Consider the following 20,907-nt stretch of genomic DNA (forward strand, 5'->3'; position numbering starts at 1 on the left):
ACTTATCTAATCCAAAGAGTGCCCTAGGAACACCAAGGCATAGGCGGGTGGATAATAATAAAAATTGATCTTAGATGGGATGGGGTGGTAAGGACTGGGTTTATCTGGCTCAGGATAGGGACCAGTGGAGGGCTCTTGCGAATACGGTAATGAACCTTCGGGTTCCATGATATGGTGGGAAATTCTTGAGTAGCTGCACAACTGGCAGTTTCTAAGAAGGGATCAGCTCCATAGAGTTGGTGGAAGAGAAAGTGAAAACAGCAGAAAGTTTTCTTATGATAAATGCACAGTATGGGCAATAGACCCTGTCACGTGCAAGTGTCTGGCTTGAGAGTCGCTGAGAACATGCTTCGGATGAGAATACAGTAATCCCTCGCTAACCTGGCTACAGTTAATCCGAACCGAAATATGAAAAAAATGAAAAATTCTGTTTACGATTTAAAAGACTGATTGGATTTAGGAGCAAGGGAGCTTTCAGACTGTGTTGAGGGCAGCTGGAGAGACTGAAACCGCGCAAGGCGACTTGAGTACAGGAGCAAGGGGGATTAGAGCGAGAGGACTTTCAGACTGTGTTGAGGGCAGCTGGAGAGACTGAAACCGTGCAAGGCGGCCTGAGTACAGGAGCAAGGGGGATTAGAGCGAGAGGACTTCCTGACTGTGTTGAGGGCAGCTGCAGAGACTGAAACCGTGCAAGGCGGCTTGAGTACAGGAGCAAGGGGGATTAGAGCGAGAGGACTTTCAGACTGTGTTGAGGGCAGCTGCAGAGACTGAAACCGTGCAAGGCGGCTTGAGTACAGGAGCAAGGGGGATTAGAGCGAGAGGACTTCCAGACCGTGTTGAGGGCAGCTGGAGAGAATGAAACCGCGCAAGAAAATATGCCAAGATTGGCTTGAGATGGTTGAAGGGCAAAGGATTTCAGCTTCTGACAGATGAGGAAATTGTTGCAGTGATATTATTTTTTATTTATTTCAGTCAAAGCCGGAAGGTCGCGGGTTCAAATCCCGATGAGGTCATTGGATTTTTTTTTCAATTGACCTAACCCTTCCAGCCGCACTAGGCCCTGGGGTTCACTCAGCCTCTAACAAAAATGAGTACCAGGAATTAATTAAATAATTTTCTTGGGGAATAAAGCGCGGCCGGTGCGTAAGGCTGACAACCTTACCGCCATCTTTGAGCCGATTGTCTGGATAATGTGGGACCCTCAACGCCTCACAACCCTATGGGCCTTCACGGCCTGGTACAGGGATAGCTTTACTTTTTCTTTACTTTTACCTGTATTATATTTTCCGATTATTCTTTTTCTGAATATATATATAGCCATCTAGGTCTGTCTTTTGCGTCATTAATCCGGATTGGGTATAGTAACATAAGGGCACGATCTAATCGTAGATGTGAAGATGATGATATTAACACACTGACGAGCGTAGACTGAATCCATACGGCCCAGGATCGATGTCATTGGCGGCTTGTTGTGACTGACACTATCAATTTTCGGACTTTGTAAAGGGCGGGGAATTTAGTGTCCAGCCTAGACTAAAGCAATCAGTGTATTCGTACTTAGGGATATATGTAATCGGAAAACCGTCGACATGTTCCGATTAATAAAACCAATTCATATAAATTGCTGTCTCTTGCATTCTTTTTGTAAATATGTATTAATATTTCTGGGTTAGTGTCACCTTAGTCTATCTATACATCTATCTATCAGTTGTCTATCTGTCTACATTGAATGAAGAACTTTAGGCAAACACCATGAATACCATCAGTCTATAGCAAGGGTCTCCAAACTACTGCCCGCGGGTCACATCCGGCCCGCGATGTGATTTTAACCGGCCCGCGAAAGAATTGTGCAGAAATGCGCCAATTGAACTAATTTTCCAATGTGTACTGGTAAAGAAAATACTTAGATAGATTTCAAATAGATTTCAAATTCATTAATTAAGATTGTGTTTAAAATATATTGATATTCCATATTATGTTAATATTAATATTATTCACAATTTTACTAATTCTGGACCGTATACTGCGCGGTATTTCTTCGTACTTGTTCGGCTTCGATCGGCAATGTCACTTCGTGGCAATGTAGGTAGCGCGAGCAGAATTTCCTTCCTCGTTTGCAAATTTAGCCATTTCAGATCTGATAGAACAATTTCGGAAGCGATTTGCTGAGTTGGATGCCACTGCTCAGGAAATTAGATTGTTTCAAAATCCGTTTGACTGTGATGCTGCAGATGTCCCAAGTCAAATTCAAATGGAAATTATTGACCTTCAGAAAAATTATCATTAAGGACAAATACAAGGAAGGAAATTTGATCGAATTTTATAAATTTCTGAACTCTGAGCAATTTCCAAACTTAAAGAAATTTGCTTGTAAATTTATCTCCATTTTTGGGACGACATATCTGTGTGAACAAACTTTTCTCCAGATGAAGTACATCAAGTCGAAATACAGGACAAATTTATCCGATGAGCATTTAAAGTCGCTACATGTGATCAGCGTTTCAAAATTTGAACCTCAAATTAATCAGATTTTAAGAATGCAAATAGAGTTCTATCATTCACATTAATTGTTTTATTATAATTTGTGATGAAAATATGAGCATTTGCTGCTACTGTCTGTTGTCATTAATATGCGATAATTTATTCTCCCGTACTTTGTATTTAGTTTATGAAATTCTGTGCTTTCAATAAAACTCATATACCTAGAGTTATTAATTTCTCATTTTATCCGGCCCGTTGAAAGTGCTGAATTACCTAATGTGGCCCGCGTTTCGAAAAGTTTGGAGACCCCTTTTCTGTAGGATGCAGAATGTAATTAAATAATTTTATATATAATTCTTTTACTGTTAAATAAAACTATTATAAAATAATAGGAAATCTCTGTAATCTAATCTCATGTTACTCCCGCTTGGAGCATAGGGCATCCGTTAAATGCTTCATTTCACTTCAGTTTCTTAATTTTATTCGGTAGGACTCCTTGGACGGGGGATCAGCTGGTCGCAAGGCCGCTACCTACACAGGACAACACAAAAACAGAATAAACGCAGACGTACATCCATGCCTTGATTTGGATTAGAACCCATGATCCCATTGTTCTAGTGAGCTTAGACATTTCATGCCTCAGATCACGTGGCCACTGTGCTCGGCATCGCGGTGTTACCTGATAGTTCACTTGTTCGTTCACCCGTCTTCGTTTGTGATATTTTCACGTGCAGTTTTCGAAGATTTGTTAACAGTGTTATGTAGAAACCGGTAACGAGTATTAGTAAACAGAGAGGGAAGAAGAAAAAAAAACTTGCAATATCGTTTGGTATCGAACTCCAGACCTTTAATATTATACGTATAAAATTAAGGAAGTGAAACTTGCAGTACTCTCCGTCATGCTTTTATTAATTCTTCTGAAATAGTTGAACCACTTCCAGAAATAATTTATTCTATACAAACAGCTCGTCTCTGCAGCCATATTTGTCCCATTCCCTGATTTGAAGAACTTCACATGTCGACTTCTGTACACAGATTTCTGAATAAGTCACGAGATGCAGTTGCTGCAGAATTTGACCCAAGTGTAGACAACTCGTGAAAGGTAAAGCTATCCCTGTAACAGGCCGCGAAGGCCCATAGGGCTCTGAGACGTCGAGGCTGCCAAATTTTCTAGGCCAGGCATGTCCACCTTCAAACAGGTTGTGATGGACTTTTTAGTGTCAAAACTGCCAGTGATCTACCACCCCCTCCTATCGTGGTACTTCGCTTGAAGCAAAAATATTGGTAAAAATAACACGACACATGATGTTTGTTGTAAAAGCAGCATACATTGAAAGTACAGACTACTTTAACACGTATTCTCCCTTCAAAATCTGAATATAATCACATTACATTACAATTGAATTTACATGCTTTTCACATATAATTTCCCTATAGGCCTATGAGATCGACCAAAAATCGTCCCGCGATCGACGCGTTGGACATGCCTGTTCTAGACAATCGGCTTAAAGATGAGCGTGAGGTCAGCCTCGCGCATCAAGCGCGGCCCCCCCTTACTAAGCGAATTTACCCTCCCCCCCATCAAGCGCCCTTTACTCCCAGGAAGATTTCTGGTACTCATTTCTGTTAGACACTGAGTCGATCCCAGGGCCACAATGTGGCTGGAAGGATTTTTTTCTTCCTCTTCGCTCCCACTTAGGCGCATAGGGCTGATTTCTCAGTTTCAATCCATGCCTTGTGTGGGATTCGAACCCACGATCCCGGCTTGAGAGCGAGCGAAGACAGTGCATGCCTTAGGCCGTTCGGCTGCCGTGACCGGCGGCTGGAAGTAATGGTAAATTGAAAAGAATCCAGTGACTTCATCGGGAATCGAACCCGCGACCTTCCGGCTTTTAGCATAATGCTTCAACCAGGTGGTAATTGTAATTATGTAAGAGGCAAAATAAGCAAACTCTTAAGAACAGAGCGAGAGAGAGAGGGAGATAGAAAATAAATGGTCTTGAAGTTAAGTGACGTAACAAATATTTGAGTTTTATGAATGACTTACAAATGAACTTAGGTTGCTGTTGGTACAACTTATTTTATTTATTGTGTAGAAGTGTCTTTCACTATGATGGCTCCTGGAGAATTAAAACAAATGATGAATTAGATAATTAATAAAAGGAACTAACTTAGTTAACTTCATCAAAGCTCAAAGAATAAGTTGGCTCGGACACATCTCAAGGATGGAGGCTGGGCGAATATTAAAAGAATATGTGACTGGCAGCCACACGCTATAAGAAAGAGAGGCCGACCTAAAGATCAGATGGAAAGACGACATAAGGGAAGACTTAGAGGACTTAGGAATTTATAAGTGGATAACTCGCAAACACGACAGTAGTGGGAAGGAAATTGTTGAGCAGGCCAAAGTGCCTTTTGAAGAAGAAGAAGAAGAAGTAGAAGTGTCTTTCTGGCTTAATATCAGTTTATTCGTGTTGTCAGCTGTAGACATAAGCCTATACATATTAGAATCCATGCATTTTTTATTCTCGGCACAGTACGAGAAATGAGTAATTCGGTCATAAAGTTCCGCCTTATTTTATTGGTAACATATGCGTGTATAAGTCACTAACAACTGTTTACTTTCCTGGCTGGAGGCGAGGAGCCTTTTTGAGAACGAAACACTGTTTACACGTAAATATTACGCTTTTTGAGCTTTATGTTAACGACGATGTTAGTTTCTCGGCTGGACCTGTAAGATCGATTGTTAAGCTGTTGTGATATTGTCACGTAACCGGGTAACTCGACACGAAATGAATGGGTTCCGGATTAAATGAACCTGTTTATTGGATAAGTAGTTTACAGTTCCAACTACAGTCACTCCCAAATAGCGTCTTCCAGACGATGCGACCTGACTTGTCCGTCACCTCTCGCTTTTCGTCGTCTGGTTCTTGGCTGAGCAGTTTTCTTCTGCTCTCGGCTCTGATCTGACCTGTCCTCAGTTCTTCTCTGTTCTTTGTGTCCCATTTCTGAACTATCTTGGTCTGTTACAGCCGCAGTCGGACGGCCCAGAAGACACCTTCAGGGGTTCCGTTTCACGTGTTCTTTCCGCCGGAAGCCAGTGTTTTCGTTGCCGCGGGAACTTCACCAGTTCCGGTTTTTAGCTTGTGTGGTAACGTCTGTATGTATGCGCTGTAGCCGCCCGCTCTGACTCGAGATATTTCGGCTTTTAGGCGGCACCCCACAATATTCGGCATTTTTCTCTGGCGGGAGTGAAGAATATTGCAAAAAGCCGGTTAGGATAATTTGTGCGCTGTCGAGATTCGAACCTAGTACTTCCTGAATATTAAGACCACAGTCTGAATTTTACGATTGTTCATCATAGCTGCCCATCGCATTGTGTATGTGGTTCTGTGTGAAACTGAGGAAGGTGGCCATTGAAGCATCCACGTTACAGACTTGACGTCCTAGTGGTTTGCTCAGTTCTGCAACGGGGGCAGGATCCACGATCGCCTACTTCCATATTCATTATCATTTGTAAGCTGCATAACTTGAGCAGTTACTAGAACATGCAATACAACTAAATTAAGGACACAGTTAAGAATGCAGTTGCAGATATGGAAACTGTAGCACTGAGCTGGCATGTGTTGTGCTTGGTGTATAAATAGAGCCGGCGGTGAAACGCAGCATAGGCCACTGTTGCAGTGAGGCGATGCATCAATATTAGCCGTGTCATTGAGCATGGCGCGCGTGCGTATTAGTGTGCAGTGGTTAGAGATTTAAAAGAAGCCATTCCTCTTCCCCCCACCTTCTTCAGCTTGTCAAAGTCGGAATGTAAGTGCCATCTATTATGGCAACGTGTAACGAGAAAGTCACCATCGCAACCAGCAATCCTGCTGCAAACACACGGCTGTCGTATATCCGTGGTCGTAACTTCGTCCCGAGGAGGCCTACACTTCTGCCCAATTTGCGGCCATAAATCAAATTTATTTTATGTGTGGCAGTAGTCCGCGCCATAGCTCAAGCGGTTAGTCGCTGGCTTCCCACCGCGGCGGCCCGGGTTTGATCCCGGGTCTGGTCAAGTGAGATTTGTGGAGGACAGAGTGGCGCTGGGGCGGGTTTTCTCCGAGTACTTAGGTTTCCCTTGCCAGTCTTCATTCCACCAAATTCTCCATCATCATAATCACCCGGGGCAGGCTACAATATGCCAGTCTTGCTGCCGTACCGAGTGGACCCAGTTGGACTCCCCCCCCCCCACTAAGCGAATTAAAAAAAATTAATGTGGCAGGATTTTTATAAATCCTATCCTTAACTAATTAAGCACTACGCCATGAAGACGTATGGGGGAGTGGATGTATAGATCCACGGCACTACTTGGAGGTGAGTGGTCAGTTTCACTCCTCGGCCCCATAGCCGGTCTGGACGACGTGAAGGAGAGAAAATTCTTAACCCTACCGGGACTCGAACTCTGAGCCCTCAGTCGTCCTGCCCGTAGCCAGTCTCTATACCGACTGAGCTATCCCGGCATGTAGCGATGAAGCTGTGTTGGTAAAGACATCAAAGCGTGTGCCACCAACACAGTTATTATTTAAGCTGGATAGCAAACTGTTATTTTAATTTATTGGATTTTAACGTACGTAGGTATCCGCAAAGGGCCGAGCAAGCTGATGCAAGCGGTAACGGTTCTGACTTCCATTCTGTAGGTGTCCGGTTCAAATCTTGGTGGTACCACCTCGGACCCCTGCATATCACGAGCACGGCACACCGCACACAGCAGCAAGGGATGGACACACAATGAAGCAGTGGTGTAATATTAATCATGGTCTGCACGAAATCTACGTGGACTAAGCTATGCACCAGTAGGAGCCAGAACATTACAGATAACGCAGTGCATTGCAAATTGATACTTTAACCAAATATATAAAGTGGTTTGAATGTAAGTTTTACTGATTATAAGTTAAGGTACCGATCACGGCCGGGGGTCAAAGACATGTCTTCGCTCGCTCAAACACTGCGATCGGGAGTTCGAATCCCACTGGAGGCATGGATGTTTGTGTACCCTTATTCTGTGTCCGTGCTGTCCTGTGTGCCTGCAAGGAGTCTTACCGCTTGTGTAAAAGATCAAGAAACTGAAAAAAGCCCCCCAAGAAAATGACTGTAGAGCCGTAGACGAATAAGGTTTTCTTTTATTGCTAGTGGGGTGGGGCTAAGTCCCTTGTACTGCGGCCACTTTTGGCCTAGTGTACCAACCCAAGATGATAGGTGAGGGTAATTGTGGAGCAATTGGTAGAATGAAGATTGGCAGGGGAAACCGAAGTACTCGGAGAAAACATGCCCCAGGGCCACTTTGTCCACCACAAATCCCACTTGACCAGACCCGGTGGGTGCGGTGGGAAGCCAGTGTTGATGGCCCGCGGAGTCGGCATATAGAACGCAGACTTTATCCAGTAAGTAAAGTTTCAACTACTACATGTTATATTCATGATTTTATTGCTATATCACGTTCATCCGCCCTACCACTGACGCTCTACAGAGTGTCCTAAGAGGAAAGGTCAGTATTCTGGGAGTTCATCATTGCCATTCTAAGTGTGTACGTAAATGTGCCCTATTCAGAACGGTTTCCTAGATAGAGCAGTTTCACTGTACAGTTCCAAAATTGTTGATAAATTTTACGTACTGTTTCTAATACCGGTATTTATTGTTCAAGTGATAAAGTTGGTACAGTTTACATAGTATAATTTTCGAAAATTCCCCCGTCAACATCAGTGCACTTTGCATCTCGTGTGAGGACATGGCGTGTAGCTCGTCCCAACAGTGAAATAGCTTTATCTCGGAAACCGTTCGGAAGAGAACACATGTACATATACAAGTACACATTTTTACTTCCGAAATGATTGACCTTTCCTCCTAGGACAGCCTATATACCTAGTCTCGTACTGAAAGCATCTTAATATAATCCACGGAAAAAGGACTGAGCCTTGTGGAGTCCGAAAATGTTAACCCTTGATGCGAAAATAACATGTTTCTTCCGATTACATGTTTATCTTCAAGATTAAGCGAGATAGTTTCTTTTCAATCCTTTCAGTTCATCATGCACCAATCAGTCTACCATTCGGTGCCATATAGTCCGGATACTAACCGTGTACTAAGATTAGCAGCCATTGTTTGGAAGCTTTTTCTTTATATGACTCCATTTATAGCTTTGCCACAGAATGGGGGCGTATGTCAGCTTCACTCGTGTGTAAAGTGCCCAAGCTATGCACTGGGTATGCCGCAGAACCTTTCTGAGCTATTCGGGCACCTGTAAGAAAACGCTTAACGTAAAACCAGAATTCAGCTGCTGTTGGCATCTTTATTAACAAATCTACTTCTTGCAGAGTTTTCCGATAGAATGCCGTATCTTTTATCGTCTAGACATTTCTGGAGGGGGGGGGGTATTTAGTCAGTAAAGTAATCGTTAATACAGTCCAGTATAAGACCGATCAGTGGTCACAGTGTGCCGACAGGATTGTGCGAGAAAATGTCCCACTGACTGACGGAACAGGCTGGGCGAAGTGAATTTCAAGGCCCACGCCGACGCCAGGTGTCGCCCGCATGTGTTGCTATATTCAGTAGACATATTGGGCGAATGAGCCATGATCATACTAATCGCAGCTCAGGATCTGCTGCTTATTAAGAAAGCTGTCATCTTTCGAACCAAGACAGGCCGCACCCCGCTCTGTGCTTCTCCAGTCAGTGTTCCGCCTTCCGCTCTCCGGTCACTACATGGAGCTGAACCCTTCGTTGAGAACCCGCTGGTTGCGCAGCTATTCAAGAATTTCCCAACATTTTTGGAACCCGAAGGTTCCTTACCGTGTTAGCAAGAACTCTCCACTGGTCCCCTATCAATTATATAGGGGCACGGGATAGAGTAGTTGGTTGAGGCACTATGCTGTAAGCAGGAAGGTCGCGAGTAACGAGCCCCGATGAAGTGGATTTTTCAATCTACCTAAAATCATCCCAGCCTCACTATGAACCTGAAGTTAACCTCTAATAGAAATGAGTACCAGGAATCTTCCGAGGGGGGGGGAAATGGCGGCCGGNTCGAGGTTGTTTTTTCATTTTGATCATTTTACAGACGGTAGGACTCCTTGGGCGGGTGGTCAGCTCGTCGCAAAGCCTCTACCTAAACACAGGACAAAACAGACAGAAACACATACCAAACATCCATGCCTTGTGTGGGATTCGAACCCACGATCCCGGCTTCCGAGCGAACTAAGACAGTACATGCCTTAGACCGCTTGGCTAATATATGTATACACACACAAAATGGCCTCCGAACCCCCTTCCCCCATGTCAGTACTTGCACGACTCTCAGAGTCTTGAGACAGAAAAGTATGGTAATTAAACCTGCCGGACCAGGAACCAAGAATCACTGCAAGCAGCAATTTACTCGAACCGAACGTCCCCCCTACCCCCAAAGACACCCTGAACTTGGCCATTGCAGTGATTGCCGACACGTCTGAAATTCTACAAGATTTTAGGCGAGTATTCCGGAAAGCCGAAGTGTTGAAACCTTGAGGGCCTCGTACCTACTGCTTTGCAGGAGCAGTTCTGGGCGTTGTCTAGATCAGATTTAAGTGTTCATAGCCTTCTGCCCCCTTCTCTTAAGCAGCGTGGTGAGGATGTGAAAGGCTGGGGTGGAGAACAAAATGTGGTTAGTTTGTGATTGTGCGATACGTCGGCTCTCCGGTCACCAGAATTGTGGACTCAGTTTGTAATACAAAGGTAGCTAATGAATTCTTCAAAACAGTAAACAGGTAGGTTCAGTTAGGTCTGTTTTGGAACATCAAATCAGAATTCCATTATCCTTAAGGAACAAATTAAGAGTAGATTCAATCCAGTTTCGGAATCTACTTTTTAGGTGCCCCATAAACAATTAGGATCACAAGAAGCTCTGGGAGCAAATAATCGCCTTTTTTACAGGACACGGACGACGTGTAAAACGACGCGTCAGACAATTTTTTTTTCTATCTTTTGTGTAATGGTTGCCGTAGAAACGTTTTTACATAGCCATTGCCTAGCAACGACAAGGAGATACACATGTAAACGCATAGACTGATGGTTGGGATTTCTGAAGCACGCCGCTGAGATGGGCTCGGGTGCCATGATATGCGTACCAAGTTTCGGCCATTCGTATGAAGCGCATGATTTTGTACGTGACGTCGAAATAGTCACTTGGTTCCATAAAGTATGGACCCAAGTGACGTAATCTTAAATAAGCTAAGGCCTCACATTCACACAGGATATGTGTGGCTGTTTCATTTTCTTCTTGACACCTCTCACAAGTGGGACCATCACTTAGTCCCAGTTTGAAGAGGCGTCCTTTAAGGTGACAGTGTCCTGTAAGTAGTCTTGCCACCCAGGCCATCAGGCATGCTGATTCATCGGCCAAATTTGTATGCGTCTCGCAGCCCGTAGTGTACCGAGCGTCGTGAAGCGCAGAGACGTCAACCGGCCAACAAAGGTAAAAAAAAATTCTCTGCATTAAAATGTCTTACGGAAATAAGGTGATTATTCTAGTCCCGAATGTGGATTTGTGAGCTGCTGTGAGCATGCCAGTGAATATTTGTGTTTTATATAAGGATATACACGTATTGTACTGACTGTATGCATGTCAGTTAGCTTCTCTTGAAGGATTCTGCGCCATGTAGACAGCAGACTGCACCTGCTGGAAGCAGTGTTGTGTTGACAGGAACATAATGAATATTGTCACGTAAGACGGGTTTGCTTGACGAATAATAGCGGGTTCTGGATTAGATGATTGAGTTTCTTAGTCATGACAGCTCACAGTCAGTGACCGACTAAGACTCGCTCCATTCCTTGCTGGACTACCAGTGTCATCTCTTCTCCTGTGACGAATGGAAATCAAAGAATTCATTCCGACTGAACGAATGAAGAATGAGAACTCACCAACGAACGAACTGGAACTTTGCTGAGCGATCTCACATTTCCTCTCTTTTACATCTTAGGGAGAACCAAATAGAGACCACCTTGCTGAAGGGGGCCCATACACGTACGGGTCTGGCTCGCGAGTCCGACTCGGCTCGGGTTCCAATGAGCCAAACTCGTCCGTGTGTGGGTCGCCACGCTCATACGTGTGTGGAAAAATTAATCCGAGCCCGGCTCCTCGCCGAGCCAGACTGGTACGTGTATGAGCCCGCCTTAGAGGCTGAGTCTACCCCAAGGCCATAGTGCGGCCGGAAGGATTAGGTAAATTGAAAAATCCAATGACATCGGGAATGGAACCGGCGACCTTCCGGCTTGTAGTATAGTGCCTCAACCGGTTACGCTACCGCGTGTCCTTTCCTGTGATGTACGTACTCAGCTTTTAGAAATTTGGTCTTGAGAGTGAAATATGGTCAGGAGTTCTGCGGGAGCGGGAGCCCAGATGACTCCTGGCGAGGGCCCTGCAGCAGTTTTATCAGACCAGGTCACTCATAAAAGTAAAAGTAAAGCCATCCCTGTAACAGGCCGTGGAGGCCCGTAGGGTTGTGAGATGTTGAGGTTCCCACATTTTCTAGACAGTCGGCTCATAGATGGCGGTAAGGTTGTCAGCCCTACGCGCTGGCCACCCTTACCCCCAAGAATATTCCTGGTACTCATTTCTGTTAGGGGCTGAGTCGACCTCAGGGCCATAGTGCCGATGGAAAGATTAGGTCAATTAAAAAAATCCAATGACCTCATCGGGACTTGAGAAAATTACATGATGAGGAGCTGCATTACTTGTAGTTTCGCCATATATAATTAGAACAATAATATCAAGGATGAAATGGGCAGGGCGTGTAGCACGAATGGGGGTGAAGAGGAATGCATATAGGCTGTCTGTGGGAAAGCCAGAAGGAAAGAGACAACTAGAAAGACTAAGACATAGGTGGATGAACAATAATAAAATGAGTCTAAGAGAGATGAGATGGCATGGTATGGATTGGATCGATCTGGCTCCTAATAGGAACCAGTGGAGGGCTCTTAAGAGCATGGTAATAAACATTCGGGTTCCATAAAATGCTGGGAAGTTCTTGAGTAGCTGCAGAATTGACGGCTTCTCTAGAAAGGCTCAGTTCATGAAGCTGTGACAGTAATGTCTTTCTTGGCCATGTAGTTCTTACGTTATTCTTCGCTAGCCTTTACCGCGTGTTCGTTTACGAGTGGTATGTCACTTCTAGATCGGGTCTCAAGCCCACCCAGTCACCTTGCGTAGTGGTACAGGGGCCCTTCCATTGGGTGTAAAGCGGCCAGAGCATTAAGCTAACACCTCCCATTTAATGCTAAAAATCAGAGATAACACCACGTTTCATCATACACGTCCTTAGCAAGTTATAGGGACAGTTTTACATTTATAGGTCTACAGATTAATTTTCTTTCAGATTTTTATTTTTGCAGGGACCACCCTGATTAAAAGCTTTAACTTGCACCCCAGCCGTCGTGTTCTTGCAGAGTGGACACGGAACGTCTGGCTGGAAGGCCGCAGGAGCGAGAAAGCGAGACAGTTGCTGTGTTATGCTGACTGACCGCATTCTTTTCAGCTGCTCGTTCTCACGCCCACATAACCACACCCGCCCATCNAATCCTGCTGCAGTGGATTTGCCATCTTGCATTTTTTATCGCGTTAGCGCAGCCCACAGACGGCGTTACATCACCGCGGCTCATGTGATGTCATGACATTGGTGTGTAACGCAATCTACCTTTTAGATAGTACGAGTATATCCAAGGAACATTCTGGTAGCAGAAACCGGCCGCGTTCCTCTTATGTACCCTACCTGGAGTAAAGACATTTCCGAGCCATGCGGCCGCCGCGTCTGCGCAGTATATTCACAGATGTCTTCCGTGTGTGGGGCTGTCTTTTCGGGTAGTTATAATAAACTAATGAGTATCAGCAGTTAAGCAGCAGGTGAAGTCCAGTGTTGACACATCGCTATATGAGAGCCGTCACGATCTTCCAGGCGATCTGTCAACACTGGACTTCACCTGCTGCTTAACTGCTGATACTCATTAGTTTACATTGACCATATTAGCTGGACACATTCTCGTACCAACGGCGTTGTAATTTCTTCCTTTTCATATAGAGAATCATTTCTTTCAGTGATCTCCTTCCATTTGCTCCAGTTATGGTTGGTACGCAACCGTAACTGTTCTTAGTGCCAGTAGCGCAAAAGCGGTGTATGTCCGGCAGCCGTCTCATTCACCGAGAAGCGACTATGCAGCGCAACGGTGGGTAAGAAAAGGCACAGTTGGCCCCGTGATAAATTAATAAAGCACTATGCCATGAAAGCATGGGGGGATGGAGGTATAGCTCCACCATTCTTGACTTCGGCACCAGATGGTGAGTGATAAGCTTTTCTCCCCTGCCACTATACCCACAGGAAGAAGAGCCTACCGTATCCTTTGGATAGGCTGGGAGGCCCCCACAACAGGTCCGCACGTTGTGGAGTAAGGAAAAATCTGTTTCCCCTGTCGAGAATCGAACACTGACCTTCGAGACTGTAGCCCGTATCTGTACTGACAGCCGATAATGGGGACGTGTCCCCAAAATATATATTTTACAAGATCATAGAGTTTGGGTCGGTGGAGAATATATAGTGGTAAGAGTTCCTGCCTACAGATCCAGAGGTCCCGGGTTCGATTCCAGGCGCTGCCAGATTTTCTGGGAAGTGGGTCTGGAATGGGATCCACTGAGCCTCGTGAGTATAACTGAGGAGCTATTTCAAGGAAATAGCGGCTCCGGTCTAGAAAACCGAAATTAATGACCGTGGGGATCCGTTGCGCCGACCACGCGACATCCTCTATCAGCAAAAGTTGACACTAACTTCGCCGACAAGCGGCGGTCGCTCCGTCGGTATAGTTCGCGGGCGGACTAGAGACCACGGTGTTTGTTTATGGGTATAAATAAGCGGTTTCTTTTCTTCATTGCAGTTGATTTTCAGAGACGTCTAGTCCTAGGAAGGACGCTTTCTCTAGTGTTAGTTAGGCTTCTCTGTATCGGTATTTTTACCCGCAGTTGAAGAGAGATCTTTAAAAACCTCCTAGCTCAACAAACGTAATTGTTACACGCTGCAGAATTGAGCATTTAAATTTTAAACGCTTCGACCGAGAACAAAACACAAGCGAATTTAAATGCCATGCGCCAAAAGGTAACACAAGAAACACGTGGACCAGTGTAATTATAGCAGTCGGCGGAAAGCGGGGTTGTGTTAAACAGTTCGCAGATAGATTTGAAGATTACTTGCTGTCTTCTGATACGTGACGGTATGTAAATATAGCAGAAAGGTGAAGACGTTTCCGAGGAACATAATATCTCCATCTGCCGCGTTTCTTCGACTCTGGAAGCAGGATATCTTCATGGTCACTCACATAATAACCTCATATGTCACGCTGGAATAGTGATCTGCAACCCGCATCCCTAGTTGCAGAAATAATTTTTGGAAGCCTCGATGTCTCACCACCCTGTGGGTCTCCACGGCATGTTGCAGGGATAGCTTTACCTTTCTTTGAAGCAGAGGCTTGAGGTGAAGTTGGTGTGAACAGAGAACTCAGTAAAGTGACAGGCTATTGAATGTATAGCCAGGTGTGGTGTACTACATTATAATAGCCAGCATTAGTTATGTCATTGGCACCTTAGGGTGTAGCTCTGGAAAGTGCAATTTGCAGATAAATGGCTTTCCGACAGTCCGACATTCCTCTGTTGCAAGAAACTGGCCTATGTATTAAGAAACGTAATAGGCCTGCTTATACTGTTGTGGCGTATGTGCGGTGAAGTAAGGCCGACTTGTGGAGGATTTCAGGTTCGTACAGCTCTGATCTGGGATATAACGCTGTGTAGTCTGTTGAAAGTCAACCAACATTTCGGAAGATATATCGCCTCTATCTTCAAGGTCGAAGATACCACCTGTTTTCATGCTGGTTTGTTGCTTAGCCTATTCGACCCTGAAAATGTAGGCGATATGTTCGCCCGAAACGTCTGTTTATTTTCAGTGGACTACACGGTATTATATCCAAGAAGATAGTACTCTTGAAACCCAACTTAGTTCATACTTGTGGGCTGATTAGGTTAAGTATTGGTATTGTATTGGGAATTGTGTTTGTATTGTATTTGTATTCATTGTGTGTCGTATGTGAGTGTTGTGTATTTTGTTTCTTATTATGTGGTTTTGTGTGCTGTGCTTTGTTCAAATGTGGCGGGATATTCTGTGTGTTGTGACTTTTTGTATTACCACTGCCATAGTGTAAAACCCCATTTGCAGTCAAATAAATAATATTGCCACGTGTTGGGTGTGTGACACGCGACAAGTAACTTCACGCCGTATTTGATATAACGAATTTATTGCACATTCGCTCTTACAGTCACACAATTTACAATCAATTACTGCCCTCGGCAGTATCACAAATTATCACATCAAATCTTCCAACCACGCGTTCGGGTCTTCTTCCCGCGACTGCTGCTATATTCCAACTTGCTTCGGCGGCAGCTACATTTTAACTAACTCCTTAGTCAGTATAGTTCTCTTATAAACCCTCAGCCAGACAACGGGAAAACGCCTCACTTCCCTGTTGCCTAGTCGCCTTGTTTACAGGTGTTGCTAGGCAACGCTGTCGAGAGTTGTCTCCTGCTGCGTAGCAACTACCGTGTCCCTTGGTAACAACACAGCCGCTCCTCTGCTACGTCACCGCGGGGGAGGGGGGCGCCCACCGACCGTTGCGTACTGGTGGAAGGAGTGGGGGTATGTGACGTCACTCGAGGGAACGCAGAGTTCACGTGAACCCCACTTCCCTTTGTGCCATCCACGTCACACATACTGTGGTACGTTATTTCAGTGCATGACTGAGGCAGTTTACTGGCTACGGTCTTCATGATTTAGGTTCAATTGTAGGCGGGGGCAGGGATTTTTTTTCAAGGATGAGGGCCCTTTCCCCTGGAATAAAACTGTCTGAGCATGAAGCTGACCGTTTAGAATGTGTGGGACGTTATCTCTGCTTCCCCATACGTCGTTTTGTCACAGTGGTTAGCTCTGGTACAGATCCGCGTACTTAAGCATGTGAGGAGTGTGGGTGAGTGGGAGTATGTATGTATAAGCTCATGTGTGAATGTGCATTGTTTGTTCTCGTGCGTGCATCATTAGTTACCCGAGGTGTACACGTTTAATTCTCATAGATTCGCCCTTCACATGAACACTTCAGTGAACCTGCGGGTTCTTAGAAGGAGAATTTATAGAGTAGCTAAGCGACTGTCAGCTACACAAGAAAGACTTTGCTCAGTGGAATTACTTAATTAGAAAACTAGCATGTGTATAATCAGGTGTTCCGTGTCGTGATTATGTGAGGACATAAAAGGGACATAAAATGCTAGACAGCAATTTCAGTTGGGTACATTAGTTAGTCCCTGCCACTGTTAAACAGGCGATCACAGTGACCGCGCATTGTAAGGCATGGAATGTCTTCGCCCGCTCGAACGCTAGGTTCGTGGGTTTGGATCCCACTTGAGGTGCGTTATCCTGTGTAGGTAGCGGCCTTGCATCGGTCTGATCCCCCGTCCAAGGAGTCCTACCGACTTGCTAAGATTAAGAAACTGAAGTGAAATGAAGCATTTCACGGATGCCGCACGCTCCACGTGGGAGCAACAGGAACGAAGATAGACTGAAACAACTTGGCATGGGCGTCACAGTTTTTGGCAAGGACTTGCTTCGCGTATAGATCATTCTCTCATTTGTGTAGGATGTGAGACACTCTGACACGCTGAAGATTGGGCCGTCCAAAGGCAGAAATCTCGATTTAGCAGTGTGCGTTACGCTGGATACTTCAGTAAAGTAATAGCTATTGCAGTCATACTGTCTGTTTCTAGGTTGGCGCTCTGGTTTTCTCTGGCCAGCATTCCGCTACAGTTTGCACGTCTGTCTGTACTGCGCCCCGACCTTGGTGAGTGTTAACATTGTTTTATTTTAGTAAGTTTAAGTGTGGCAATCGGTGTCACAGGGTTGTGTACGGTTAGCTCTGCCCTATGAATGACAGTAAAAATTATTAGGTTTTTGGACTTTGTTCATCGTCCGGTATTTTGACAACTAGAGAACACAACGTGTTGGAAATTGGATCTGTCCTCAGGTGAAGGGGGAGACACCCGCTCTGTTGGGCCCCTTAGGGCGGGTACTCACTACAACGCTGCAACGTGCAGCGCAACGGTTGCTGCAACCACGTATGATGTGTACGTTCACCGAACCCAAACTCGAACATTAGTTCCTCCGCCGAGTTCCTAGTGAAGACGTGAATTATGAAATGTCTCTCCACACGTCAACGAACACACTGCGCGTCGCAAGAATGCAGACACTCAGATGGGTCACAGCGCACCTCACTGCGAACTGTTGCAGCAACGAAGCTCAAGACGTACATGTGGTTGCAGCAACCGTTGCGTTGCAAGTTGCAGCGTTATAGTGAGTACACGCCCTTAAACGTAACCTCTCGATCATTGGACCCATTTTTACAAGGGATCAACAGCAGGTGCCTCCCCCCCCCCCAATCTGAGGACGGAAACTGGTCCAGTTTCCCAAACGTGTTTTCTAGAATACCGGACGATGGACAAAGTCCAAAAACCCAGTAAGTCTGAGTATTATACACCATCGTCAGAACCCTTTAAGAATCTTTTTGTATGAGTGACGTTTCGGATTCATGTTTCGGCGTTCAGTATGAAGAGTCGCCCTGTCTGCTGTGACGTGGCGCCATTTAGTCAGATGGAATTGTACGTACGTTTTGAAGGTACATATGCCTCCATCTTCAGGATTCAATTATGCAGGGTGAGCAATCTGTTTATATAAGCATGTTAACAAGGAGGGAGGTCACTGAACATTTGGAGGGGGTGAGAGGATATGGAGCCCTGTAAGAAGTGGCCACTTCCAAAATCTCAGTATTGCAATTGGAGAAACCATCCGATTGGGTGCCCTACGCAATTCAATCTTGAAATTGCATGTAATATGTTTCTGCAAAACGGTGGTATCAACCTGCAAGACTCCACGGTATCACAGTCTAGAAGAACACAGTGTATACACGTGTCTTTGTTAAGCGGAAGCCTGTATGAAACGAAAACTTCCTTGGATCACCGGAATTCCGCTACAAGCATTTCTTATCCCAGCAGACTAGGATTTGCTGCAGATCTTCATTGCGTTTCCTTTCTTCCTCTCAGTAAAGGAATGTCATGTGTCAGTCTTTTAAGATATACTAAATTAAATTGCATGAAATCTTAATCTTATGGTGCCGAATATGTAGGGCTCCAAACTACCCCCTTTTTTAGATCCGGCCGTTTGCAACAGATTGTACAGTAGATTATTGTATCAAATATGGATCCCAGGATGTGCATGGGCTAGTCAAACAGAGCGTTACCTTCCCCTTCCACATTGCAGTCGCGTCTGCCCCGTTGCCTCTTGGACATCTTACCCGCAACGCTGTTTAAAGACGGCCTCAGCATTTCGTACAGTTTCCTTCATAAACGGAATGAGCGAACACAACATGTAACAGGAAAGTAAATTTCACCCTGTGCTTAATTAGGCACTGCCCCATGAAAGCCTATTGGGGAATGGATGTATAGATTCGTGTACTGTTGACCTCGGCACTAGTTGGAGAAGAGTGGTCAGTTTCACGCCCGCTCCGCTTTACCCCGTGGTGGTCATTGGGTAGGTGGCTGGCTGGGCCCCGGAACCGGTATGAACGCTGAACCTACCGCGTAGCCGACCGCCGACGTACAGCTGCCACGACTTGCGCTCGAGCTTGGGTTCTTTTTCTCAGGGATACGGGTGCTTCGGAGATGGGAGTGGAACACACTTCGGGGTCAATAAATCCGGGATCTCCAGAACACCGAATATTGCACTTTTAATTTAAAATTTCATTCAATGGTTAATATTTGCGTTGTCCTTCAAGCTAGCCGCTCCGACCGCCCTACTCGCTACTCCTACTGTTAAACACTTCTCTCTTCTCTATCTGCCTTTCAGCTACTGTCCTCCGCTCCCTATAACCGACTGCCCTCTCTTTACCAGTCCTCCAGCTGGCCTAAAAAACGAAAAAAAAATAGAAACGTAAAAAGAGAAAGCCAGGGGTCGAGCCCGGCATCTGACCTACATTCGTATTTTTCGAGAAGCCCGTAAACTTTTTTAGGTCTTCAAGGCACGCAAGACCCCTCCTGGCCGGCCTCGCACACGGTCAGTTCATGGGTTTATGGTACTGGGAGTAAACTGGCGACGTTAGGGACATAGTGGCACCCTTAGCCTAAGGAGGACAATAGCTGAATTACAACTGGACGGTCCCGGGATGGTATTTCGCCGATGGAGCGTCTCTCATGGTATTAAACAATGCATAAGTTGTTCATATCCATAATTAAATAATTTTGGCGACGGACGTACGGTTACAACCGGGATTGGAACTTAGTCCCCTCGTCCGGCGAGCTCGTGTCCAGTTGCTATACCGACCACGCTGGCTCCTTAACATAACCAGTTCCCGGCCAAATACTTTTCTGGTTCTGTAGCCAGTATGCGCTGTGTGAACCATTAATTCGCGCGTACAGGTTAACCAAAACGTTTGCCCTTCGCCGAAAGGCGAATTACGCAGTGACTAGTGTCACATGTAGCAGCAAAACCAGTGTACAAGCCCCTCTTTGGTCTCTGAATTTCCCGATGGTGGTCGTTATGAACGCGTATTAACAGAACACAGCGCCTAGCCGGCTCGCGGCAGTCACTTGTTAACCGTGTAATGCAGAACCCACATAATCTACGTTGGTTCCAGTTCCAGTAACTCATTTATAGCAGGTCTGACGCACAGGATCGTGGCCGAAAAGCAGCGAAAATATCAACCATTTTTAAATATTTAAGCCCAGTGACACACGAAATGCATTTTTTTTTCGTTTATGGGAAATAACATTTCACTGATCAACGTGATAACTACCTTCAAAAGGTAAGGGTAAGCAAGAAAAGGTAAGCCCATTACGGATTTGTAACTCTGTTTTGAATATAGTGCCGCTTGCTGGTACAAGCTGTGTGTTCGTTTATAATCACGTTGCTAACTATTTTACAGTTGTACAAAGTATAACAAACTGGGAGCCATTCTGTTGAATTTCCGTTGGCCATTGCACGCATCCGAAAACGTATTGTGTTCACTCTTGATAGTCTGGTCGCAGTTGGTACGAAGGGAAACAAAAGAGGCCAACAGTAAACAACAGTGCAAGTTATGTTTCAGCGCTGGTAATGTAGTTTCGGCTCCTGCCGAAGCAAGTTCGTAATTCTTCTAGACAGCAACAGTGCTTTGTGCGTATTGCTGTATAACTGATGTTCTTAGGGCGAGGTGTTAATTGGTAGGTGATGACGTAGCCCACATGTGGCTTAACGTTAATTTTGCCGGTGACTGAGGACGTCACTGATTACTTGTGATGGGCCATCACAC

General features: G+C 45.3%; 1 long non-coding RNA gene across 1 annotated transcript in view; it reads left to right on the forward strand.

The window, feature by feature from the left end:
- Positions 1–20,907, forward strand: part of LOC111873654 — a 137,248-nt gene that overhangs the window by 62,315 nt on the left and 54,026 nt on the right. The window contains exon 2 of the long non-coding RNA XR_002844411.2: positions 17,336–17,409. This is a non-coding gene — a long non-coding RNA (uncharacterized LOC111873654). The remainder of the gene's footprint in view (positions 1–17,335; positions 17,410–20,907) is intronic.

The sequence above is a fragment of the Cryptotermes secundus genome, unplaced genomic scaffold (genome assembly GCF_002891405.2).
Source record: "Cryptotermes secundus unplaced genomic scaffold, Csec_1.0 scaffold776, whole genome shotgun sequence".
Taxonomy (NCBI): Eukaryota; Metazoa; Arthropoda; class Insecta; order Blattodea; family Kalotermitidae; genus Cryptotermes; species Cryptotermes secundus.